At 46.7% G+C, this 26,896-nt stretch overlaps 1 long non-coding RNA gene across 1 annotated transcript in view; it reads left to right on the top strand.

Moving 5' to 3' along the window:
* Window positions 1-1,559: 1,559 nt before the first annotated feature.
* The window catches only part of LOC142564102 (uncharacterized), a 93,660-nt gene continuing 68,323 nt past the window's right edge, over window positions 1,560-26,896 (top strand). Inside the window, exon 1 of the long non-coding RNA XR_012824486.1 lies at window positions 1,560-1,691. This is a non-coding gene — a long non-coding RNA (uncharacterized LOC142564102). The remainder of the gene's footprint in view (window positions 1,692-26,896) is intronic.

Here is a 26,896-nt window from a genome sequence, read left to right as displayed (position 1 = left end):
TGTCACATCTTCCCGCTCTGACCATTCGTGCCGGCGTGTTGCGATTGATCAGCGTCTGCCCACGGTCCATCAACTGTGCTCACCATTCGTTGAACATGGAACCCTCGTCACGCCAGAACTCGCTCTCCTCTTGCACTCACGACACGTCGTGCACCTTCAATGAACTCGTGTTCCTATATTTAAGATCTGAAAGCACCGCATGTACATAGTTCATCCATCTTAGGTTGTTACAATTCATTTGTCCCATGTCCTACATATGAGCTTTTGAGTGACGCTGTTTCTGTAAAACGACGTTGTCTCAGAGACGCCCTTTGTTCGTGTGTCTAATTTTAAAAGAAAACCTGAAACTGCCCACACTGACCTTTAATAAAAGGATACCCTTCAGATATTCCCTGACTCGTCGTTCTGTGGACTTATCATATTTACCTTTCGTATTGAAGGCTAAAGAGATAAGAAGACTTCAGCTCACCTACGGCTGTCGGAAGTTTGTTGCCGACTCCGGCGACTTGGCGGCACTCTTGTTTATCACATAACGCCCTCACATATGAGTCTACTGATTAAAATTTTGTATCTAGGGGAATCCTAGAATTTTTTTTTTTTGAGTTTAGCTCTCTCTCCGACGCAGCAAATTTCATTAAAGTCAGTTCATCGGCTGTCTAAGTAGAGAATTTCTGCTTTTCCAACGCATTCGAATGTGGAAATTTGAGTTGGCCGCGAGCTAGCTGCAAGGAAGTGGGTGTATGGAAACCGGTGCGTTTCGTAGCAAATATATGTTTGCCTGTGAGCTGCACCACGTTTCGATTCTCGGAAGCCGGAAGCGGCCGACGCTGTAGCCTTGTAATAAGCTTGGCATTTGGCAAAAGTGAAATGTTTGCAAAGCGATGATGTACTATCGGCTTCCAGTTGGCGCGAAACACCAGTTGCGCGCCTAACTTGCCTGGCGAACTTCTCGCTCGCGCGCGCGCGAGAGAGAAAGGATGCGAGGAAAGGCAGCGAGGTTAACCAGAAGTAGTTCCCGTTAACTACCCTTCACGGGGGAAGGAATAGGGGCATAAAAAGAGAAAAAGCGTGGAAGGGCGAGAGAAAGAGGAAAAAAGAGAGACAATCACAAACAAAACGCATACACCATAGAGCGATAAGGGGCTGCCTTCTTAAAGTCTATCGTGAAGCCCCGTAGATCGCAGGAATTTTTAGTAGTGAGAATAAGGCCTTCTGTCACAACAATTAGAAAGTGAAAACCGGCACGCAGACGCTTACTACACAGCGTAAACCGTGTCTCAAATAACCAGGCACTGTTTGTACGCAGCCATTTGACTCCGGTTAATCTTACCCACGAATGACACGTGAAAGTAACCTTCCGCAAACTAACGTCGAGTTACACGGAAGTGATTATACAGCGAGTTTATTCGAAAGAACGCAAGGAAGTCAGCCTGTGCTCACATCTTACGCGGCACAGGACAGAGGGAATTATGAGTATATATATATATATATATATATATATATATACAGAGAGAGAGAGAGAGAGAGGGAGGAAACTGTATAGTTCGGACTCCTGTCGGGGGCTACTGTGTTAGGGCGATGGTGATGGCATCGCCTCTCGGTTGGCATTGGTCCGCTACCTCTTGCACGATGGGTCCTACGAGCGTGGTGTGTGCCCCGTGAACGCTGCCAGAGTGGTCGGCGTTGGGTCGGTGAGTACGCATCTTTATCTCGGGGCTCATATTGAAGGAAATGGGGACGCAGGAATGCATTAATCTAGATGCACAATCTTTGAGTCCTGCTATAGTGTCGCCGGGAAGCTTAGACTGTGATGTTCCAAAAGATCCCTCAGTGCAAGCGGGTTTCACACGTTGTTTGCGAAGGAGTGAGTGCCTAAAGTCGAGCGCAAATTAGGATGAATACCAAGTCGATACGTGACAGCACGGCGCACCTGCCGTTATATTGGGTATAGACAGACATCAATGATTACACACTGGTTGGTCGAACTCCCATGCTGTTTCTTACTAACTGGATATGTATTGGATAGTATGGCTAGATTACACCTGGCTGTCTCAAGGCAAAATTAAGGCTGACCCGGTATACTCCTTTTCCTATATATAACACGTACACATGCACCACGAATGCAAGCATGCATGCCAAGCCAACAAAAAAGAAACACAAAATTATGAGAATAGCTAGCCAGAGAAACAAATTAAAGTTACCTAAATGACAAACAATTGAAAAAGAAACATGACCATCTATCATTTCATATCCCTGTGTTTCAGACTGAAGTATTACTGTCACATTGAGACCGTTCCTTTTTATTGCGCTAAGTCTGAATCTGTTCCTGCTAACCTCGGCTCCTGTCCGTTCTAAATTTCTTCTTCGAATGTAGCCGAACATTGGCAACCTCCACTTCAAATTTGAATTTTTTTTTTTTTTGGAAAAGAAGCTTTTCGTTTTGTGATTCGGCAACCTAGTGCACTGAAAGTTACTGATACTATTATTGGGTAAACAGACATATTAAACTTTCGCGAAGTAAACTTTCTTATATGCTTACCGTTTATGATGTATACTTGTTTCGTGTACAAGTATACCAAAGATTTCGTGTGTGGATTTTATAAAATCCTTGCACGAAATATCCAGGGACGAGTAGACAACGTAACATGTTGCGGACGATAGGCCGACGAAGAACGACCCAGGCCTGTCCGGATGCTTTTTAGTCTGTCCTTGCCCGCAATGCGGTATACATCTTCTGCTCGAGTACATTATCAGCAAGCCCAAGCAACTCTACACAAGACGCGCATTTTCTCTGTTAGCCCGAGCATCTTCAAATGAGGGACGGTGCCGAAAGATAATACAAAACGTTGTTTCCGAAAGTGCTCGAAGTTTGATAGTGAGTTCAGTTTGAAAACAGCGGACTTCCGTATCGTCAGCAGCTGGCCATTATGGAGGATTTCTCTTTCAGGGGTCAGCGATCACAGCGCCCGTCACTGCAATGAGGCGTTGCCTCAGACGCCATGACGTCGGCGAAAGCTTTCTAGATGGTGATGTCCGCCTGGTCACGTAGTTTACGGGCAGAAACAGCAGGTGCCTAGATATAACAGTTTGGTATAAAAAGGAGTTGTTCCGCGTAAATAGACAACCCTGGTATGTACCAATGCAGTGTCTTCTTGCACGATTGATCGGTGCCGGACATGGTGCAAACCGGCACCATGCAAACCAAAGTGGCCCGGGGCTTCAGGTGTAGACGTAGATGCAGAGCCTAGATTTTAGTCGCACTTGCACACTCTGGGGGATTGGCCAAGAACCCGCGGCTCAAAATGAAAAATAGGAAAAAAGAAATGTAAAAGGATGTAAGCGAAATTTGTGAACAGGTAGATGAGAATCAAAAGATAGATTGTGCCTAATGAATTTATTAGAATTAAGAAATGATAGCAAACATTAGCCAATCGAAATCAATTTTGTAGGAAGATAACAAAACCTTCAGCTCTGATTCTTTAGTCCACACCTCATTGATTCTGCAATAAAATTATGGATATATAGCATCCTTCCTGTCGCTGTGCCCAAGGGTCGAGGCCCCCAAAGATAGCAAATTTTGAACATTTAAATCTGACCTAAGAAAGGGGAACGGTGTTCCTCAGATTATTTTTCGCAAATTAGAATATCTTTGAGAATCAGTTAAAGAAAGAAATGATACGTTGTTCATGTTCCCCACAAAAGGAACAGTCCGGTGAAGGTACCGCAGACGAGCTCTGTGTAGGTAAACATGTAGAAATGCGATTCGACAGCGTAGTCTAGAGAATTGCCACTTCAAGTGTTAGCGTTTCACAAAGTTTACTGTTCAACTAATGTGACAAGCGCTGAAAATCTGAGGAGTTTGTTAGAGACTGGGTGTAAAATTCACGCAGCATCGTCTGTCTCCGAAATTTCACCTCTATGGTGAACGCTAATGCGGTACGATTTGAATAACTGGAATATTCAGGGAAGCTTTCGCCAACGAATCTGCCATTTCGTTCAGAAATAAGCCCTTATGCCATGGCACCCAAACCAACCTAATCAAAGCTAAATGAGGAGGCACTGACATTCATAACAGCGCTGCGCGTTTTATTTCACGTTGTTATGACTATAACAAAAGCATAACACAAATTAAACTCGACCTTTGGCTACAGCCCTTGCATGATCGTCGGGATAAAGCTCCCGCTATCATTATTTCGTAAATGCACCTTTAAGACAGCGTGATCAGTTCTTGCCTCTTGAAGCTCCTCTTTGCAGGTCACAACGGATGTGCAATCGGCTCGATTTCGTGCGCATCTACAGTGGAGAGACATTTCGCTATTCCGCTCTTCCATTCACGAACGACCTTCCTAGCGCCGTAGTTTATGAGTGTGACCAAGAAAAGTTCCGGCATCTCCTAACAGCACATATTTCAAACAACTCTACATAATCTAATGTATTAATTTTATCATTGCCTTTCCCGTTATTAATGTGCAATTACGCGTTAAATACTGTTTTCTTATAGCCTAATTATGACCCGCTCGCTCTGCAACTTTATTGATTATATTTTACTGCGTGAATTTTTTTTTTTTTTTTTTGTTCAATGAGCTGTCGCGTTCAAGAGTCTTCGGCTTGTTCTTTGTACATATTGTAATACTATATTACTGTATATTGGCGCATTTTTCACTTTATATTTTTTGTACATGTATTCACATATGTACTCTAATTATTCTATATGTTATGATCCTTGATTGTACTCCACCCCCCCCCCCCCCCCCCCCTTCCCTTACACACTGCCTCTAGAGGCCGGTAAGGTATACTTAAATAAATAAATAAGTAAATAAATAAACAAATAAATAAATAAATAAATAAATAAATAAACGATTTGAAAGCTCGCAAAACTTGGTAGTCACCAGAACACCAGAAGCAAGGAGGAGCACATGCAAAGCGAATCCGTCACGACCACTGTGGAATGTGTTGATGCATTTAGCTTACGAAGGGCTAGTATTACAGCTAAATTTATGCTAAAAAGGTAGGTACGAAGTCTGGGAGGCAAGAAGAAAATGCCCAATCGAGAATAAAATGAAATATTCCAATTCCACGCCTTTCTTCGCTTGGGGAATCGTCAGTGGCAATAACTGTCTTTATCGGTATGTGCAAAAGGTAACAATTTAAGATAGAGCTTACGAAGTGGTAAAATAAACCTCTGCATTTTTGGGAGACATATACGTAAGCGCGGAGATGAGCTCCAATACGCCGTCGTCGTCATTTCATCGCATTCATTCCACTACGATCGGTCCTTCATTGTCACGTTGCCGTCACCGTTCGGCCGTCTTCGCTCTGTCGTCGTCGGTGCGTTGCCATTTCGTCATCACGCCACCCGTTGTCACGTGGTCATCATTATTCCGACCATCGTCATCGATCCGTCTTCATCGCGTCACCTTAATCACGCCATCATAATTGTACGGTTATTATGCCGTCATCGTTCTCGCGTCGTCGTCGTACAGTTACCACGCATTCGTGGTCGTGCCGTGGTTGTCATTCCATCTTAGCCATTCCATGGTCGTCGTGCCGCTGTCGTCATACAGCCGTCATTTTGCCAGCGTTCCATTCTGTCGTCGTCACTCTTTCGTTGTCATGCGCTGGATGCTCGAGTGCCACGAATTTGCTGTGTAGCGAAGCAAGAGTGGCCCCGTGCTCGTATTGCCAACAACGAAATGGTTTGCTTATCATTACTTTAGAAGGCAGCAACTGTTGGCAATACCAACATTTATTCTTGCTTGTGATATTCTCAATATAGTCGTATAGCACGTGGTAGATGAAGATCATTATTTCCGCACAAAGCATTTCCGGTACTTCAATTATTTTGAAAAATATAATTCAGGGTTAGAAGGACGAACCTTGGACAAATCCACATCCATCATTTCGATGATGGAAATGCGCGGTGCAACTTATCGCTTAATCCGGCCTGCAATTATTCGTACAAGAAACCGCAACCAACGGGTTTACTGAAGCCAAAGCAGTGACTGTTTACACGCGTCGCTCATCGTGTCGGATCGCACTATGTGTGCCTGCTGCCGAGCTGCGCACGGACACTAGCCCTACTCAAGGATAAGCGAGGAATTTAGTGTGAGCTCCGCCAACCGACATTGCATGCCACAGACTTTCGTACTACGGATAGAAATGGGGCACTGCGGTCGGTACGCGTCAAACACGGTCTCAGCTGAAGAACGCGGTGGCTAATATACCGCTCTCCAACTCAGAGATAATTTTCATAGATGCGCACCAGTTAATTACGTTCGGTAATTTCTCTGACGTCATTGCTGAGGTGAACTTTTTTACAACGAAGCTGTCTATGGCTACCCTCAGGAATAATCGTGGCGGCGAACAGAAAACACCTTGCGGCAAAGCCACGTTTCTCGCGAACGCTCTGCAGGTCTCCATCTAATGCAGGTATATTAAAAAAATCATGCTGGAATTGCCCGATAAGACGACTCTATAATTACTCCAAGTTTCATTTACTTCTCATAATTAGTTAGTTGACAGTGAAGCTGTAAACGTTACAGAATTCCCGTCCGCTGTCAATACATGGGTATCTACGGAGGGAGTATGGTTATAGAAAACGGCTGTAGCTCTTGTTTTATCGAAACTATCCCGACAAAAATTATATTACAATTAGCCGCTAAGACGACTCCAACATTACGCCGAGTTTCATCACCATCATCGTCATAATTATCATAGAGCTATTTTAAGTCCACTGCTGGACGAAGGCCTCTCCTTCCGATCTCAAATTACCCTTATGCTGCGCCAACCAATTCTAACTTGCGCCTGGGAATTTCTTAATTTCATCACCCCACCCAATCTTTTGCCGTTCTCGACTGCTTTTCCCTTCTCTTTGCACCAATTCTGTAACCCTAACGGTAACCCTAACCCTAACTGTAACCCTAACCTACGCATTACATGACCTGCCCAGCTCCATTTCTTTATCTTAATGTCAATTAGAATATTGGCTATATGCCCGTTTGTTCTCTGATCCACACCGCTCTCTTCCTGTCTCTTAACGTTACACCTATCATTATTCGTTCCATTGCTCTTTGTGCGGTCCTTAACTTGTTTTCGAGCTTCTTTGTCAGTCTCCAAGTTTCTGCCTCATATGCTAGCACCGGTAGAATGGACTAATTGCACACCTTTCTTTTTAGTGATAATGGTAAGCTTCCAGTAAAGATCTAAGTATGCCTGCCGCATGCGCTCCAACCTAATTTTATTCTTTTGTAAATTTCCTTCTCATGATGAGGGTCCCCTCTGAGTAATTGACCTATAGGCAAATGTAGTCCATCGCCGACTCTATAGAGGCTGACTGGCGATTCTGAACTCTTGTTCCCTTGCACGGCTATTGATCATTATCTTTGTTTTCTGCATATTAATATTCAAGCCCACTCTTGCACTCTCTCTGTTAAGGTCATCAATCATTTGTTGTAACTCGTCTGCAGTGTTGCTGAATAGAACAATGTCATCAGCAAACCGAAGGTTGCTTAGGTATTCGCCGTCGATCCTTACTCCTAAACCTTCCCAGTTTAATAGCTTGAATACTTCTCCCAAGCACGCAGTGAATGGCATTGGAGAGATTGTGGCTTCTTGTCTGACCTCTTTCTTTATAGGTATCTTCCTACTTTTCTCGTGGAGAATTAGGGTAGCTGTAGAATCTCTGTAGATACTTTCCAAGATATTTACGTAAGCCTCCTTTACTCCTTGATTACGTAATGCCTCTATAACTGCTGGTATCGCTACTGAATCAAATGCCTTTTCGTAATCTATGAAAGCCATGTAGAGAGGCTTATTGCACTCTGCGGAATTGTCGATTACCTGATTAATGACATGGATGTGATCCATTCTAAAGTATCCCTTCCTAAAGTCAGCTTCCTTGGTTCCCTTGGTTGACTAAAATCCAGTGTGGCCCTTATTCTACTGGAAATTACCTTGGTGAATATTTTATATAATACTGGGAGTAAGCTAACGCGCCTATAATGTTCCCATTCTTTAACGGCTCCCTTTTTGTGGATTAGTATAACGTTGGCATTCTTCCAGTTCTCTGGGACCCTTGAAGTCATGAGACATTTCGTATAAAGGGCTGCAAGCTTTTCAAGCATGATGTCTCCTTCAAGTTTGATTAAATCGACTGTTATTCCATTTTCTCCTGCCGCCTTTCCTCGTTTCATGTCTTCTAAGGCCCTTCTAACTTCATCACAAGTCATAGAAGGAGCTTCTGTACCCTGTTCATTAATACTTTCACTGGAGGTACCCTGGCGTCTCTGTGTATTTTACAGGTCAGTATAGAATTCTCCCGCTCCTTTTACCACATCTTCGAAATTGTTGATCATATTGCCCTGCTCATCTTTCAGTGCATGCATCTGGCTTGTCCTATGACAAATTTTCTTCGCACTGATTTCATGCTGCGCCCATTTATTATTGCTTCCTCAGTTTTTCTTAGCTTGTAATTTCTATTTATTTTCTTGATTACGTAGCTCACAGTGAAGTTGTAAATATTGTAAGATTCCCGTCTGCTGTCAACACATGGCTTCTGCGTGAGGGAAACGGAGAGCCTAATATGTTTATTCGCTAGAATAAAACTCTAGACCTTCCATGTTTCATACAGCTAATTAACTAGGAAGTATGCTCAATCTCAAATTACAAACAAAGGTGTTTTGTTTCGTGCACTCCTCTGGACTGCGCCCCGGTCAACACGTATATCGTCGCTCGTGTCGAGGCTCGGTTTGACGGCCAGCGGCGTCAAAACGGCGCTCCATCGTCACAACTGCGTCGACAACACCTGCCTCTTCAGAGCGTCGTTTAGAGCGTCGCGGTCCGATGGCAAATGGCTGCAGTGCTTTGTGCTCGAACAGTTCGGTCTGCAGTGTTACAGCGACCCGAAAGTGCCCCCGACGACGCGTCAACTGTCGTGTACAGATTTGACGCTGTCCAAGGACCCAACTGGCGTCGCCACAAAGCCATTGGGGGTGTATCACGCCGACCACGAGGCAATGATCGCTTGCGTGAAAAGAAAAAAAGAAAGAGAAAAGGGACAAGACAACAAATGATTGTGTATTTCTTTGTATATCTTTCGCATAAATGGCTTATACATAATTATATGTATAGTTACGTACCGACAAAGCTCTATAACAACATAATTTATACAACCCTATAGCAGCTTCCCTGATCAGCTACCTTCACAGGGTGGAATGGCTCCACATTTTTTTTTTCTTTCAATATCGGGCGTCTCTCGGGAACTGCGTTTTGCAACGGATAGGTACAGAAGGCAGGTGCAAATTTATTACTCCGACGTTTAAACTGTGTTAATCATCTTGCTCCGTCTAGACCCGAGGCGCAGGTCGTCACGTGGCTGCTCCGGGGCGTTGCAGCAGACACCGTCACTGCCACAACGGCAGTCTGATGGTGATGGATCGCCGTTCCGGCCTTCGGAGGTTATTGGCCCATCCAGCAATCGCGATCGACACTGAAGTGAATTCTTTGCCCGGTCGCGTTTCCAATTCGAAGCCGCAGCTGCCCGGATTCTGAGGGATGCACAAACGCTCTCATGCCGACATTTCGGTGCACGCTAAAGTGGCGCTAAATGACAAATTAGATTAAATGGATAAACTATTGGCGTCGACATCACCGGCGCAGCGAAGGCCACTCGCGGAAGGACACTTACGAAAAAAGGAGCCTTGCGAATATGTGGGACCAGGTCCGGCTGCGTGCAGTTACTTCACGAATTCCGCGACGATCTCGGACTGCCTAATTCTAGTTTGTCCTGAGCTCAGGCCCACAATATATTACAGCATGGGTGCCCTCAGGCAAGCGGTGGTGAATTTCAAATTTTTTGTATATATGCCATCGCGATGGATTTGTCGCATCTTGCCAGTCACGCTTCGCAGTACACTATGGAGCTACGATATAACAGTGTCATTATTATGTTGCCACACGCGGCAACCTTAGGGTAGATGAAATCAGTCACAGCTGTCGCATCCATAAAAATATGAGAAGTTGCATCGGCTAGACCTCCTTTTGCGCTAAGCAAGGGTGGCACATGTTATTGCCCCTATAGAGAAGGCTCACATTTCAATGTTGGCTTGTTTCCTTGCTCTCTTTCGCAAAAAAAAGAAAGAAAAAGAAAAGGCTTTGCAGATAGGTATACCTGTCTTTTATTTTCTTTCTCTCATTTCATTTCTTGGGTACAGCTGCGTATTCATTGCCGCTGGTTTATTATACTACGTATACTTGTTCAGTTGTCAAATAAACCTTCCATTATGTGTGCGTCCTGCGCATTCTTCATTCCTCCATTTCGCGCTTGTCGCTTTTGTCCAGCTTCGCTATAGATTTTTTTTTCTTCTCGCGCTTGCACGTTGCGCGTTCAGCAGTGCAAAAATACGTTAAACGAGAAATACGAAGTAAGTTTAAATAGATAAAATATTGTTTCGCAGCTCTTTTTTGTTAATTTCGTGGTTAGAAGTTGGTTGTTGTACAAGAGAAAAAGAAAAGGCCAAAATTGCATTGCATTCTCTTTTTTAATTTCGCGCCGAAGACCCAGTGCATGTACGTCGATGTGACGTTATGGATTTCGGAGCATTTCTTCTCGTGTTTGGACCGTCATGATGCATTAACGAACACGAAACCTGCCAAATTCAGTCTTATAGACAAAAAATTACAGGGTCCCTTAAGATCCCTCTTAAGAGGTGAAGGGCAAAAGCCTACTCTTCCCGCTCTTATCATTCGCCTCTTTCTCTTTTCTCTTTCTCTCCTTTCTTTTAGTCATTACTGCTCACTGCTAAGCATATTTAATGAATTATAATCAATTGTGATCATTACAAGTCATTGTAAGATATATTGGTCATTTCGGAGTCATTAGTAGTCGTGACAGGTCATTAGTAGTCATTATTGGTCCTTACTAGCCATTATTAACCTCTACCAATCTCTATTATAACGTTATCATTCACTAACTGTCACTATCAATCACTTTCCATTCTTTAATCTGTCTTCAATCGGTCTTCATATGGCATGATGACGCTTCGGCGGACACTCCGGCGGCCAGGTCTGCTGACACAAACTTCAGCATAAGCCTAGAAAGGCTTTCGCCTTGAAACTAAAGCGCAGCGTCGCCCGTCTTTACCGACCTGCTCCCTATAGCAGCTAGACGCCGTCAGAACCCATGACGTCACGCCAAACGCTAATAACTTTGCATTTCTATCACCGACATACATATGGAGTGGTGTGGCGAAGGTGCTCTTGCCACACCGTTAATTTTTATTTTATTATTACTTTTTTAGTTTTTTGACCTGCCATGGTTGCTTAGAAGCTATGGTGTTGGGCTGCAGGGACAGGAGGTCGCGAGATCGAATCCCGGCCTCGGCGGCCGCATTTCGATGGGGGCGAGAACACCCGTGTGCTTAGATTTAGGCGCACGTTAAAGAACGCCAGGTGGTCCAAATTATTTGGGAGCCCCCACTACGGCGTGCCTCATAATCAGATCGTGTTTTTGGCACGCAAAACCCCTTGCTTTTTTTTTTCGTAACTGTTTTCGAAGAGCAGGTTAAGTTTTTGCTAGTAGTATAGGGCCGGTTGCCGCGGTGCCTTTTAACAATGCGTTGCCAACCCGTAGCTGCCCAGCGGCGACAGTAGATTAACAACTGCGCGTTGCTCGCCCGCGTCTACGTGCGCACGCAATAGGCTTGGCCGAGCGTGCACACGCGATGCGCGCTCAGTGCGCGCAGCCGGCATTCCGGGGCTTTGCGCACCGCACGCGCGTGCTCGCCATTCTGGTAGAGAACAAAGCCTCTCGGTGACGTCATGTGAACTGGATTGTCCTTTGAGCCGCTTTTTGTGAGGTACCGTGCAGTGTGCGCAATTATGCTCGCTTATGCTATAAATAACATCGCGTGACAGTTGATGTAGAATGCACAGTTATGCGCGTCGCGTCATAACTCCATACACGTCACCCAACGTGGCAGCGACATGTTATATCACGCCTGCCAACTTATTATATCAAGACCGCATCGGTCTTCATCCCAACTGTCCGTGAGGCTTGCGCAACTGGCCTCATGGACCACATTCTTGCTGTGTAACTTTGTGCGGGACACAAGGCTACATAAGCACACATAGCAATTAATTGATGCCGAACGGCTAATTATGCAGTTTCAAAAAATTTGACTAACGGCTCCGTTGTGCATTTCATAAGAAGAATCCATTTCGTTCTCGCACGAAAAGCGTAATTGTGGTTTGACTTGCCTAGAAATTCAATCTTGTAAGAGGGAAATGTCATGGAAAATGAACTTCCCATGTTCGACCTCTGTCTAAATAATTGAGGCAAGGGTGTTAGGGTACGGGTTATAACAGCCGTGCATGCTCAGTTTGAGCTTAACTATACGGTTAGCCGCACTTTGTAAAAAATTTTCACGCGCTGTTCCTTTCAGCGCCAAGTTCTTGAAGAAGGCAAAAGGAAAAAATAAAGTAATTGTTTAGGCGCACTACTTCCATGATTTAACGAGGGTGGGCGAGTGGGCACGAAAAGATAGACTGGACGCGCAAAGCGCTTTTTGCATACCTGCTCGCAATTATGTACTAGAGTACGCACACAAGAAAAACGATAAGTACGAATGATTGTACCACAAAAAGAATAAGAAACCAAACCAACATATCTAGCAAGAGGTATGTCAGTTGAGGTATCTCAGTTGGTATGTCAAGAGGTATGTCAGTTGAGGTAGCAGAGGTATGTCAGTTGGCGGGTGGGCGCGGGAGTTCTCGTTCACCTTGTTCTCGTTTTGCTCATCGTCTCCCGCCGTCCCCTGTTTTCCCATGATGTGCACCTGTAGTATATAGCTAGCGTGGATACTTGTTTAAAAAGAAAGCGAAGCTTTCTGGCCCGGTGAAACCAGCTGCATGTTGTAAGCAACCTCCTGCATAAGCATCCAGTATTTGTATGTTCTAATAGAGTAATTAGTACGTATTAATTAGTAAACATATTAATTAGTAACTTTGAGGCCTCGATTCCAATGCATTGTTCGCAGAACACATTCACTTGAAAAGATCACTTTCTGTTGTTTGCGAGGCGTTACCGTTTGCGTAGTTCTATATTTACCGTTTTTACGCTTGCGTAGCTATACGGCTGTCTCAATCCTTGCCTCGGAGACAGCCCCGGTGGAACGCAAGCAGCGACATCCTCTCGACGGTTCCGCCGGCTGCACGGAAAAAAGGAGCCTCGCAAACTGTAGCGCGTCGCAAGCAGAAGGTTGTGCGTGCAAATGTTGCGTCGTCCTAAAGTTATTAGAGTTTGAACAATCAGCACTGATTGCTCTCTTGATATGAACACAATAGAAAGTTGCTAACTACATACATTTAGTTTCGTCCGCACAGCTTTCCCTTTTTCTTTAAACGCGGTTCATGTTAGCTGGGACAACTGCTATGAAATGAAGTCGTGCTAGCTTATTGAACTTGAATGTTCCGAAACGCCAATGACTGGGGGGTCGGTCCCCTTCAGACGACTGCAGTGCTCGCAAAGCTAATAACACCAGCGAATTTCATTTCTCCGAGAGTTCCGCGACCTCTTCCATCGGGATGTCAGACGTGACACCGCGGCGCACAGTCGCGATGGCAATTCGCAGACAATGGAGGCACGCGCGTCATCGCGAGTGGAGCAAAGTGAAAAGGTGAAGACCTCGGAAAGGCTCTCATCCTTCTTCGTAGGGACTTTCTGAAAATCGCCTATGTGCGCCGACGTAGAGAGTTTAAGAAAGGCAAGGAGGTTAACCTGAGGCGAGTTTTCGGTTTGCTACCCTGCACTGGGGTCGGGAATATAGGGGTCGTAAAGACGACAAAGAGGGAGGGAAAAAAAGAAAGAGGAAGAACAGGTAACACAAAAGGCGTTCCAATCACAGGCGTTCACACAGGCCGGTCGATCTCAAGAAGGGCCATCTGATGCGATGTTAAGATGTTTCAAAATTCTTTCCTGCGACTGAGGCTGGTCGTCGAACTGCTTCAGCCCGGCGGAGAGGGATTGTCACTGCACACTGTACTGCGGGCACTGGCACAAAGCATGACGAATCGTTTCCGCGTCGCCGCGATCGCCACATGCTGCGGTGTCGGCCATCCCTATGCGCAACGCGTAGGCGTTTGTAAAAAACGCGACGCCCAACCGTAACCCACACAAAAGGGTCGCGTTTCTTCGGGGAAGTCTCGGTGGAAGTCGGAGGCTTAAGTTTGGACCTAGCGTGTATAAACGGGTGCGCATAAAATGCGGTTCATTCCACTCTAATGTAGTGCATTGTGGTGCAGTTAGGTGGAGTACCCTTGCAGCATCTGTCCTAGACAGCGCAATCGATAAGCGGTAGTCTTCTACATGAGCTGAACCAGCGGCTTGACCGGCACGTTTATTGCCGATGATGGCACAGTGACTTGGTAGCCACTGAAGAATTATTTCGTGTCCTTTCTCAGTCACGTGGTGTATGACCTCTGTGATGTCAAATACCAACTGTCCATGCGGTCCGCGCCGTAAGGCTGAGAATAAACACTGTAGTTCCTTCTTCGAGTCTTAGAAAATCGACCATTTGTGTGTTGGTTTGTCATTATTAAAGTATAGTGCAACACGAAGCGCTGCGTGCTCTGCTACCGCCGACAAGTGAGATGTTTTCAAATGTATGGTGGTCGCTTTTGCTGGAATGACGACAGCTGCGGTAGAGCTCCTCGGCAAGTATACGGAGCCGTCGCTGTATATGCGGGTGTAATACCGCACTTCTCATATGACAGCAGTAAGGTAAGCTGTTTAGGAGCCGGCGAGGACATATCTGCTTTATTTCCGGATGCCATGTATTGTCAGGTTGATCTTTGGTTGAATCAGGCACCAAGAAGGAGTCGAAGGTCTCGCGGCAGGTGTGAAGCAAGATGGTATACCTCACGATGTGCGGATACCATTCGGCAGGACGAGGCACGTGGCCTCTCTGCATGTAGAGAGGCTAGATGGTGGCAAGCAGTCCGGACAAGGCACCTTACGTGCACTCTTAGTGCTTCAAATGCGATGTGGGTCTTGATGAGGTGGTACCTGGCGATTGCAATAGTTGCCCCCGTTGACGCACTTCGAGCAAGACCTAGACAAATCCGGAGCGCCAGAGCCTGAACACTTTGTATGGTACGTACGCTTGTTTTACTTGCGTAAGTCAACTTTGGCAAGCCGTACCGCAAGAAGCCTAGGAAAAGCACCCCATATATAGTTGCAGCATAGCGCCTGTGGACATTCTGCGCTGACGTAAAGTGCAGGTGCTGTAAAGTGACCGCTTTCAGAACTGCAACAAACACTGGCGCAGTCCACCGTGTGGGAAACATTGGTTTCGCATTTTCGCTCAGTTACGTCCATACAAAGGTGAAAGAGAGAAAAGTGAAGGAAAGGCAGGGAGATTACTTTTCCTTTGATCTTACGAAAATCTTTATTACTGTTTTTTTTATACTTATTACCTTTCCGATGCCATCCGATTCTTGACCAATTGACACAGTTGGTATGGGCCACATTTAGAGCAAAACTAACCAACTAATCAGGTTGGGTGGCTACCATGCGATGGAGAAGAGGGAGCGTGGAAAAAAGAGAAATGGTGTGCACGTGCACACAACAGCGTTCACGCTGCATTCAGAGGCGGTTGCAGAGCCCAGTCGCCTATAAAGAGTGCAGCAGGTCTCTGGTGGCTGACGGTCGAGTCCATACTACCAGTCTCTTTTCTTCTGAGAATGCTTTGCCGTCAAGTAAATTCTGCCTTTCGTCATCATGCGCCGCAGCTGCTTTGCGAGTGTGGGCTCGGAAGTACGCACATAGACAGCCTATATGCACTTCGCAATAATTTGGACCGTGCCACGTAACATGTGACCTCGAACGACTTGCCACGCCTCCTTCATGGCGGGTTCCGCGGCCGCCATCAACAATCCCGGCGCGAAACTCAGCCGCCTTTCCTTGGCGTTGCGGAGACAGCAACCCCGATGTTGTTCTGCTTCCGCGATGTGCGGAGGAGCGCAGCTGTTTTACGAGCGGGAGCGCAAACAATTCATCACGCTTCAGCGTTGCTTGTTTTGGAGCAGCTGTGACGCACGAGAATAAGGGTTTACGACATTTCACGCGCGGTCGAACGTGGTGAAAGACCGCGAACTTCTATAGATATGCCTGAAGCAGGAACCGCTTCGCACGAGAGCGGTTGCCTCGGGAGCTGCGTACAAACTGCATGTTTGTAAACACACGGGACATTCCACCGTACAAAGCGTGAAGAGAGAAGTGATAAGGAAAAGGCGGGGAGGTTAACCAGGCCGAACCTGGTTCACTACCCTACACGGTGAAGCCTGAAAGCAACATTACTAGGAACAACCGTTAAATCACAGTAAACCTATATTTTTTCCTTGTCCAAGAACAATGACGAAGCGAAAGAAAGAAAACGTTTGTAACACGTTGTGGTTGAAGACAGCGTCACAAGATGACGCAACCAGCGCTAGTGACGCGCTGGCACATTCATTCGTACACGCATTTGTAATGGGCAAATGGTGAAACAGAAGGTCCCCTGATTTATGCACCGGATTTAAGTATGCGGACGACATAGGGCTACCAGCGGACAATGCAAGAGATCTGCGAATACTTGCGAATATTTGTGGCATCATCGTCATCATCGTCGTACTATTTTATGTCCAGTGCAGGACGAAAGCCTCTCCCTGCGATCTCCAATTACCCCTGTCCTGTGCCAACCGATTCCAACTAGCGCCACGCAACGACAAATAAAGGCCTTAAGCTTTAGTTAAGAGAAATCGGGAATTATGATCTTTAATGACGAGTAATTACGTAGTGCAAATTCAACAGCAAGTCATACCCATAGTCAAGCAATACAAATACCTCGTCGTATACATAAACGAAGGAAAGACTTGCTCAAGCACCTGACAAGGTAATCCGAAAATAAAGGAGAAGCAGAATGCAGCAATAATAGAACATGGAGTATTTTTGGAACCACGATAAATATGAGGTGGCACGTGGAGTCTGGAAAGAAGTAATGGTGCCAACACTAACGTCCGCAAGTGCCATTCTATGCTTAAAATCGGATAACTCGGATATATCGGATATCTAAAATTTCTAACGCTTTTCTAAAACTGTCTATTAGACAGTTTTTACGCATTACGTACGTAAAGAAATAGCGTCGTCCTCACTGCGCTTGCTCCGAACTTTATTGGGTTTCTGCGGTTTACGTGTTGCTATGATAACGTACGTTACATGGCCACTTTAACATTCGTAATGTGAGGAGGAGGCGGAAGAAGAAGAAGAAGAAGACGAAGAAGAAGAAATAAAGAGACGGCAAGGATGTTAACCAGGCATGCGTCTGGTTGGCTACCCGATACCCGCATTAGCGTCAGTTGTCGTCATGGCTACGCTCACACTCGCGTTGATGACCAATAACTATGGAAATGAGCTTTCATTTTCTATAAATCACCTGAAACGTTAGTTGTATGAGCGCATAGGGCGTCCAATTTCTGAGATCGTTCGGCGATTTCGGCGCCCGTAGGCACAACGAGACGCGTCCGCATTGCAACGACAGGATGGTTGCTAATGGATTGTCTTGGCTTAGATGCGTATGGCACGAGACACCAGACAGCGCCCTCTTTTATAACGTCTTCCTTACGTTTGCGTGCCCGTGCGGCGAACTAATGACGAGTTCGACAAATCGCACCGATGCGCACCGGGGTGCTCAGGTGCGACCACGAATGGACGAAACGGCGCATTGGGGCGCCTTGCAGCGCAGCGGTGCGATTTGCCGAATTCGCCATGAATGTTTCGAAAGGACGCGCACCGCAACGTCCAGCAAATGCACTTTCGTTTAACGTCAGTAAGGCGACAAGCGCTATTGTAAAGCTGTCTATAACTACAGGGGCGCTTTTCTTATGGATCTCGGGAACCGCCAACTTTCTGCAGAAGTATGTGGCGCCACAACAGGTACACATTTGACTCGTGGTGCTAGCCTCGAAATGCTTGTCAAGTGCGCTGCTTTCGCGCTCAGCGCCTTACTCGCCTTTTGAAAGCGTGCACGATAGTCGCGTTCTGGTTGCCCTCTAAAAAAAGAAAAATCGGAGGTTTCGTGAATTATCTTTAAGTTTCTCGTCGACGTTTTTCTGAAGTTATTCGCTAGTGTCAAATATCGTACACCGTTGAACCGTGCACCTCTTGTACTTCGTAGTTATTTGTTGTAGTACTCGCGATTGTCGCTCGTCGCAACGCATACTTGTACGCGGTTAGCACCTACAGGAGGTCCCCTTAGGATCCTTCCCAGAACCTCCTAGTGCGTACTTAAATGTACGAGCTTTGTGCGAGAGCAACAAATAGACCGAAGGTGAAGTTCGAGTCTATATGCATGCTGAAACGAGGGTGCACGGCTGCCAGGCCGACAGCGGTGCGACAAAGCGATCTTTGGCGGCCGCTCACTATAGGACGACGTGGACATCGTTGGCCGCTGGTCGACCCCGCGAAGGAAACAGCGAACGCAGCCGGAGGGTCGCGTCGTCCGTCGGCTACGCGCCGCTTGACGTCGCGCCGTTTCCAGAAATAGCTTCGCGAGCTTCATTCGTACACCGCCTCCTGCGTCAGGTGCGCACGCCACGCGAACACATCCGCCGTCCTGGTCCCGACGCAGGGCAACGCGTTGAAAGAGAGAGCGGATGAACAGAGAGAAAATGCGAGACGGCAAGAGGAAGACTTTTTTTGCCGGTCTCGATGTCGTCACTGCGCCCGTGAACGGAGCCAACTAAAGCTCGTCCGCGTCTTTATGAGCCTCGATATACCGTCGCGATTTAGAGGGACGGCCGCGTGTTGTATGTAGCTCAGTGCATATATGGTATTTGGTGCGCGTATACGAGGTCGCCCGGTTCGATCCCAGACCAAGGCGGCTGCATCACGATGGGAGCGGAATGCAAGAAAGCCAGCGCGCTCGATTTCTTTTCGTGTTAAGCGAGTTCGGCCTTCTACCAGAAAGTCCCTAGCCGCCCAGAGGGGTGAGTGGGGTGAGGGGTTGTACTGTAAGAGTCTACCTAGTCGGCTGTCCATTTCGGCCGCTGCTTATTGGCTGGAGCCGTACCAACAAGAAGGAGACTGGCTGGGCGCGCCTACATCGTTGCTGTTACCGCAGCGGACCAATCAGCGTTTCAGCAGCAGCAAAAATGGACTGTCCACTAGGTGGACTGTTACAAAATAAATCCCTGGTATGCTCTGGTCGGTCAGCACATCCCGAGTAGTTGCATCGCCAGGGCCGCGACTCTCTCCGCAGTGGCAGCTGTTTTTTATTGTAGAGGTGGCTTTGCGTGTTCTCATCGTCACCGACCGAGTCAATCACATTACGTTACTCCGTGAATCTCGTTCGAAGAAAGAAAGGCGCATAAGCAGTTTAATGTAAACTGGGCGTACATGCCATGGTTATACTGTCTAATCAAGCTGGCTCGGATGAATGGTGAGCCAATGCGAACCCAAAGCTATTTACGTAGCATTATTTAACTCCGCGATCGTAAGGCGTACCGCCGGCGTTGCGTGCATCCCGCAACTCAGCCCTGCACTTGACGCTGCTAGCCTTTGAGCAACGGAAGATGTTATAACAGCCGTTATTAGCACCTCGCTCGTAACACTTTTTGTTTATGTCTGTCTGCGAGACGTGTTGTGCAACACCGATACAGGGGACATATCCGGAGTGTCACGCACAGTCATTGGTCAGGTTACTCTCAGTCTCGTGTCCCACGTGTTACAAGTCTGGTTTTATGCAATGAGGTGCGGTGGGTGTCAGTGTTTGTTGGCTCTCGCGTTCTTGAATCCATGGGTTGCAGTGCAAACCGTGAGGGTGCCTATGGCATCCTGCTGCTGAGCGCAAGATCGCGGGTTCGAATGCTTCATCCCGATGGCGGCAGAACGCAGCGCTGGTGCACCTTTAAGAACCGCAGATGTCCAGACTAATCAGGAGCCCTCCAAAACGACCTCCCACATAACCCCTGTGAATTGATTGATTGATTGATTGATTGATTGATTGATTGATTGATTGATTGATTGATTGATTGATTGATTGATTGATGCGGTTCATTGGAAGACAAGCCACGTGGAGCAATTCACAGCATGAAATTAGTTGGTATGCTGCAGTCTGTCCACCTTTGCACAGCTTCGTTTCATAATAGTTCAGCATTGGGCACGATGTGGGGCAAATGAATACGCAGTTAGTTCGACCATCACGAAGATTTCTGGCCGAGTCTGAGCTAAACCGAAGCCACTGGAAGAATGAAGGAGATGAAATGTAAGTTGGAGTAGGCAAGATAAGTTCATGTGAGGTTGTGAAGTGTGAATCTTGCGCGATGGTCTTGGTACAAGGGGTCAGCACATTGCCGGCTTGCAGCGTAGAGGCCCGTGAATACATAAATGTTCGATGCCTTGTTACCGTGAACTTTGAGGATCTTTAGGGCTGGAATACATGGGCTCAATGAGCAAGTAGGCAGAAAATCCTAAAGTACGTCAGTAAATAGCTAGCATAAAGGTAAATAGACCGAACGAGGTGGCGCCACCACGGTTCTATGGGTCGAAGTTCTGGCAGCCGTCTGCCCTTGCACTTACGTAATTTTTTTTTTACTTTACCTCTTAAATGCGGCAAATTTCCTTCACATCCTTAGCACTTGCGCTTAAAGAGCATTTCTGCATTCCACGTGATCTGAACAGGGAAATTGTGGTTGGCTTCGTGCTAAACTTTTGTCACAAAAAATATAGGTCATCGTATGTTATGTCCCGCGTGTTGCTTAAGATATGTCGGTGCTTCCGTATGGCGCAAGATATCCGTGGGGTACGTACGCTTAGCCATGATCGTCAAAGCGATTGTTTTTAGCCACATTTACAATGCCGTTCTATTTACGTTATATGCACGCATGACAACGTCGGCACTGTACCGAGAATAACAGACGGGTGGCACTAAACACCGTCCTATCTATATTTATCCTTGCGGCCGAGTGCCACGCGGTAAAGGCTTCGATCCAATTTTCCGCGCGTCATAACACGCTTGTCGTAAGCAGCGCTCGGAATCGGAGCACATTTCATAAGCTCCTGTTCGCGGGGAACGTGACACCATTTGCGTCAGTAGCCACAAAGAAAGGTCGTCGTATTACATTCGACAAAAGGTTGTTGTTTTGATCGCGTATACGCGAGTGCTTGTTGCGCGTGGAGGCTGCAGTACGTGCGTAGAAAGAAGGGGCTGACATTTCACAACTGCGGATCGGTGTTGTTCAGGCTATCCTTGCAGCCGATGTACCATACGGTGTTCTTTTTCTCTATAATATACTTGCGCCAAATTTTTGATAAGCTTCTGCGGCAGATAGAATTCTAACCATTGAACTAAATTGTTCCACGAGGTGGACCTTACTTCCGCGAGCAATCAAATGCGGAACTTGCTAATTCACTAATTCAGAACATCACTAATTGACTTCTTGCAAATTAATTTACAACACATGTTGCAGAGTACGATTTGTAGCTAGTGAGTTTGCGCGGCACATTGACTTGGAACGGATTATGAGGATGGCACCGGTTTTGAGACGTGCGCCGCCAAACTTGCTATGTAGAAATGCACTGTTGTTCCACCTACCTCTTTAGGAAAACGCTGTTTAATATAATGAAGCACAAAAGTAACTGGAACGCCAAATTGTTTCTTCGGGCATATTGAAAATTATCTCGAAAGTGATGTAGTACTGGGAATTCGTTCCAAGTGGATACGCCTTGCGAACTCACCAATATGTGCCGTAAAGTAATTAATCACAAAGTTAATTAGCGTAAATATATTAATTATTCGATTAATCACTTTGATCTCTCGTAGAAATAATGTTCGCCTCGTCGAGTAATTTAGCTCAACAGTTAGAATTGTGCTATCTGCCATAGGTAATTTTCTTTAATTTGGTGCAGCTACAAAAAAAAAACATCTTACACAACGGTGTGGACATCTTACGCAACATAGCCGCAAATGGTGCATGACACGTATTTCCTGCATAGAAGAAGGGACATGCGACGTGATAGGACTGACAGTAATTGGCAGAGAGAGAGAGAATGAAGTGCATTCATACTTAAACGGAACGATTGACTGCTCGAACGGGCGCCGGATACTCTAAAGCATTCAAGTTACTGCAGCACAGTGAAAGCGTGTAATACGCCAAGTACCGAATAACAGTAGTAGCCGAAAAGCTTTATTGCATACAGAAACCGGACGGGCTCCTACTCCAGTCCCCCTGAGGAGGTAGGCGGGCGAAAAACGGAGTTTGTCCGGCACGGTGGTGCTCCTATTCCAAGGCCCCACTGGCACGGGCCGTCCGTTCAGCTCGTTGGATCAATCGTGCAGCAGATCTTCCAGTTGGACAAGGCTGGACAGCAGCGCCTCCACGTGCCGTTTGCTTCGTGTTGTTCTCCGTGTTCTGCACACTCTAACGCGATGCGAAAGAGTGTTGGCCTTGCTCTACACACCACGGGCACATGTCTCACTCTATATGCCGTGGGGTAGACCAGGCGGAGAGTGTGCAGATTCATGCGGGTGTTCGTCTGCAATCTTCGCAACACGGTTGCCTCTGCAGCGCTGAGTTTGCCGTACGGGGGTGGACGTATTTTTTATATTTTCTCTATATCGGTCCTCGCTGCGCAACAATTCTGAAATTATTTCAGAGTTGTTGCGTAGCGAGGATCTAGGGGTGTAAAGTCCTCTGTTGCAGAGTGCGGGGGTGGTTTTACGCATAAATCATTTCTAGTCGTGTGCCAACTAGCCCGACAGCAGACGTCACTACCCAGTGCGATCCGGGGCTCTTGACTCTTGAGTACGAAGCTACGGCTTCGATACCGGCCGCGGCGGCCGCATTCCAATGGTGGCGGAACGCAAGGAAACGCTCGTGAACTGTTCTGCGTTAAAGAACGTCAAATTAATTACGGGGATCAATTACTGTCCCGCAAAAGTAATCGAGCGTTTACTAAAGAGTAACTGATCGCTTTCACGACTCTTTCGTGCCAACAGAGCATATAGGACGAGCTGATAGGCATGTTACAGTTCGTCGTCCGCTGCCTATCATACGGTGCTTACCTTCCATAAGAATTGCTTTTCAATATTTGTGTCGGTCATCTTTCATCGTTTGTTTTATGACATTCTGCAGCGCCACCGAGAGCTCTTTTGATGTGCACGCTGGAGAGAAGGACAGTGTCGTGACGTATACGAACGCCTCGCGCAATGCTGCGATGCCGCGTCCGGCTGCGCGGCGCCGTGACGGTTGCAGGACTTCCGAGAAAGCGCTGCCGCTGTGAAAAGCTGCGAAAATCAGTCCACTAGTGGTGTATCGCATGGCACCGACGTCCGAAGCGACATTTGCTGTCGAGTCGTGGCAGTTGGCAGTGCCGGTTCAAAGGGAGCTGAGCGCCTGGCCTTGCTTGTTTGAACGTGCGCCTCCGCGAGGTTGCTGCGTGGCACGACCGCGGGCGTTGTAGTTCCCGCCGCATTCGAATGCCGAAGGCCTCAGGTCGCAGCTTGTCTCGTCAACAAAGTAACTGGTCGCGTGTAATTCGTTACTCAAGGGACTGAACTACAGTGAGCATTATTGGTAAAAGAAACTGTAATCGAATAATTGCCAAGAAATGTGAAGAAATAATTACCTGCCAAGAAATGTGTTGATTACAAGCTTTTGATTGCGTGCACTTCGTTACGTGCAGGTGTGCTCGAGAGACGATAACATTTCCCTCTTATTTTTTTTTTCCTACCGAGCTGTTATTCCGCACATCTGTTATCCGGAATGTTCGCTCATAGCTGCCTTTGTCTTTGGCAACGGTAGCTAGTTTCTCGATTTATTGACTGTTCCCGTAACGTTACTGCTATCACACTTGTAGTTACTAAGTTTTAGTGAATATCGCTATAGTGACGGGTACTTAGCGATTACTAAGAAAAGCCCTACACAAGAACGAAGGCTGCCACCCTTCTTCAGTCTAGTGCACACGGATCTCTGAAAGAGTCGCAGTACAAGGCCCGCAGCGTTCACAATTATGGGCGGTTTGTATTGTCAGAGGGATTGGTTCGTGAAAGAGAAAAATCGTCATCCACCTCACGCCGAGCAGCACGAAGCGGCAAAAGAAACCCATTTCATCAGAAAGAATAAAGCTTCGCAGAAAGCTTCGGGTGCGCGGACGAATTTTCGTTCAACTGCGAAGCTTACTTTCTCTGAAACCCTGCCAAGTTCGTCACATCGTGCCACTCTCACATGGATGACATTTCTTTCTCTGTCGTAAAACTTACATCGCAGTGCGGATTTCTGCGAAACTCAATTGCCAGATGGATTGTTTATGTGAAAGAAAACCGAAAGGTCGTGCATTCGTGAGGGACAGGCCTCCCATTTGAGAAGAACGAGCGCAATAAAGTAAATATCCCGTTCATAGGTTTCAGGCCTATCTGTGCAGCGCATGAGTTTATAAGTGGCGTTCTGAGATGGCGGTGTTCAGCTTCAAGAACACTTGGCTGATATTTCTCGGTGTTTATGTACTCTCTTAAATGGTGCTGCGTTGCTGAGCGCAAGGTTGCGGCTTCGACTCCGGGTGGCATTCCCATGGAGGCGGATTGCCAAAACACTCGTGCACCGTGCTTTGAGCTCTCGTAAAAGAAGATCGAGAGCCACGTGGTCAAAAGTATAGTTCGGAGCCCTCCACTTCGGTGTGTTTCCGAGGTCCTGTGCTGCTATGGGAGATTAAACGGATTCAGAGGAGTAAATAAATAAATAAATAAATAAATAAATAAATAAATAAATAAATGGGGAATTTAAGTTCAGGAAATGTAACTCCGACCTTGATTTCTTTCTTTTAATATATCTTACCGTAAAACTAACGGAAGTATAGTTCTGAAAGAATACTCTGTCGGTCCAAACTGATCACGTAGCGCTTCTATTTAATGAGCCTCGAACTCCTGCACCAACTTCGCCTTACACGCTATGGCGATCGTTTGTATTTTTCTTCCCACGTCGCGCGTGCAGCAGAGTGGCTCTGGCGTTGACACACGTAGGCTCTCGAGTGTCCCTTTAGCGCTGCTTTTTGTTGCTGCTCTTATCTCTGTCCCGCCACCGGTGGGTGGCAAACGAGGAAGTGAAAGAAAACCCAGCTGTCGCCTCGATTGTTTACACCTTACGTTCCCATTGCGGCTCGATGGAAAATCACCGTTCAGTTTCCCGAACAAGGCCGAGAGCACAAGCGGATCGAGAAAGCTTTCCGACTGGAAACAATGAGCGCTGTGGCGAAACAAAAAGCACCCGGAGAAGACAAAGAGCGCGCGGACGAATTAATCAGGTAGTGGATTGTGTTGCCTCATTGTAGTGCGCTTGGTCGAGCTTGCAACAGACACGCGACACTGCGCCTGATTTAGATGCGGGAGGCAGAGAGGAGCGCGACGGAAAGCACCGAGCTTCACTTACAGGCCAGCATGTGCTGTTACGAGCCACCGGTCCTGCGGACGAAGAAGACGTTGCACGGGAGACGAGAAAGAGCTGTGCCCCGGCCCGCCATATTTGTTGTCGTGGTGCCACTCGCTGCCAGTGTGTAACTATTGTACATAAACCCTTTTTGAAATCTCCTCGTAACAATATTTTTGAAAGGATTACACACTTTATTCAAGAAACCAAAGGAAATTTGCAAAACGCTCTTTGGACCGATAACTAAAGAAAATGTAACCGTTTCAATATCATCGAGAGAGAAAAGCATGGACAGGAACGGTACGAAGGTCAACCCTACACTGAGGGCAAAGAGAAGGGGAACAGAAAGAGCAAAAAAGGGAGATAGTGAGCATTGACCACACGTGGGAGGATTCACGGGATCACTATAAGCGGTTTCTCAAACCGGTGCATTACGAGTGTAGTGTACTAGTGCACGAATCGCTTTTTGTGGCAATGACGGCTGCGGCCAGAGTATCTTTGACTCGGAGAACGATCTGGAGTCCAGTCGGCTTAATGTTGTCTCGAGGGAGAGGCACTGGACGTCGTAGCGAGGAAAGATACACAGTGAGTGATCGATAGTTTCCTCGCACCTACAGGAGCTTCACGTCAAACCATCGACCGTTCCCATACGCTAGGAGCAAGCGTTCGTAAACGCCCCTCCCCGCCACAAGCGGCGCAGCAAGGTTGTTTCGCCGCGGGAAAGGCTAGATGACAGTTAAGTGTAGTCGTAGCAAGGGGTCCAGCCTACGCAGTCGGCAATTGAAGATGCTTAGAGAACTCCAGAAAGCATGCGCCTACTTGCCGGTAACCAGACGAAGTTCCCTGGCAGCGTTTGTCCTCACCATTGGTATTACACGCGTCGGTGCATATTCGTGAGCAGACCGGGTATAGCATACCGCTATGAATGTAGGTTATGGCTAAAGGAGAAAGCACAAAGCAACATTCGGATACAATATGTGTTCACATCAGCATGAATTGCCACTGGAGAATACAGTAGAACAAATTCTAACAACAGTCACGAGTTCATATGGGCTGCATTTAAACGTTCAACGTGCACTCCCGTCTGACATCAAAACATTTTTAAAAAATGTACAGCATTGAAAATATCTAGCAGTGACGAGAAATTTGGACATTCTGTTTGGTTAGATACGTAGTGCAATTTACAACTCAGTTTAAGATTTCTAACTACTTTTACTTCTCTTGGTAGCTCATTCCAAACTTTCGGGCCTGCAAACTGAATCGACTGAATCATCAGATCCAGCGAGTTTGGATCGATGTGCAGTGAAGCTTTGTGTGAGAGCATAAAAAGTCGGAACACGAGTTCGTGTTTCTTGAATGTCCGCACAAAGTGACGCGGAAGGCTTTATTCAGGCATTGTAGAGAGGCTAGTGTAATACCACCGCCATGGCCGCAGATGCGCGAA

This window comes from Dermacentor variabilis, chromosome 11 (genome assembly GCF_050947875.1).
Source record: "Dermacentor variabilis isolate Ectoservices chromosome 11, ASM5094787v1, whole genome shotgun sequence".
NCBI classification, from domain to species: Eukaryota; Metazoa; Arthropoda; class Arachnida; order Ixodida; family Ixodidae; genus Dermacentor; species Dermacentor variabilis.
The sequence above is the reverse complement of the archived record's forward strand: the minus strand, read 5'-3'. Positions and strand labels throughout refer to the sequence as shown.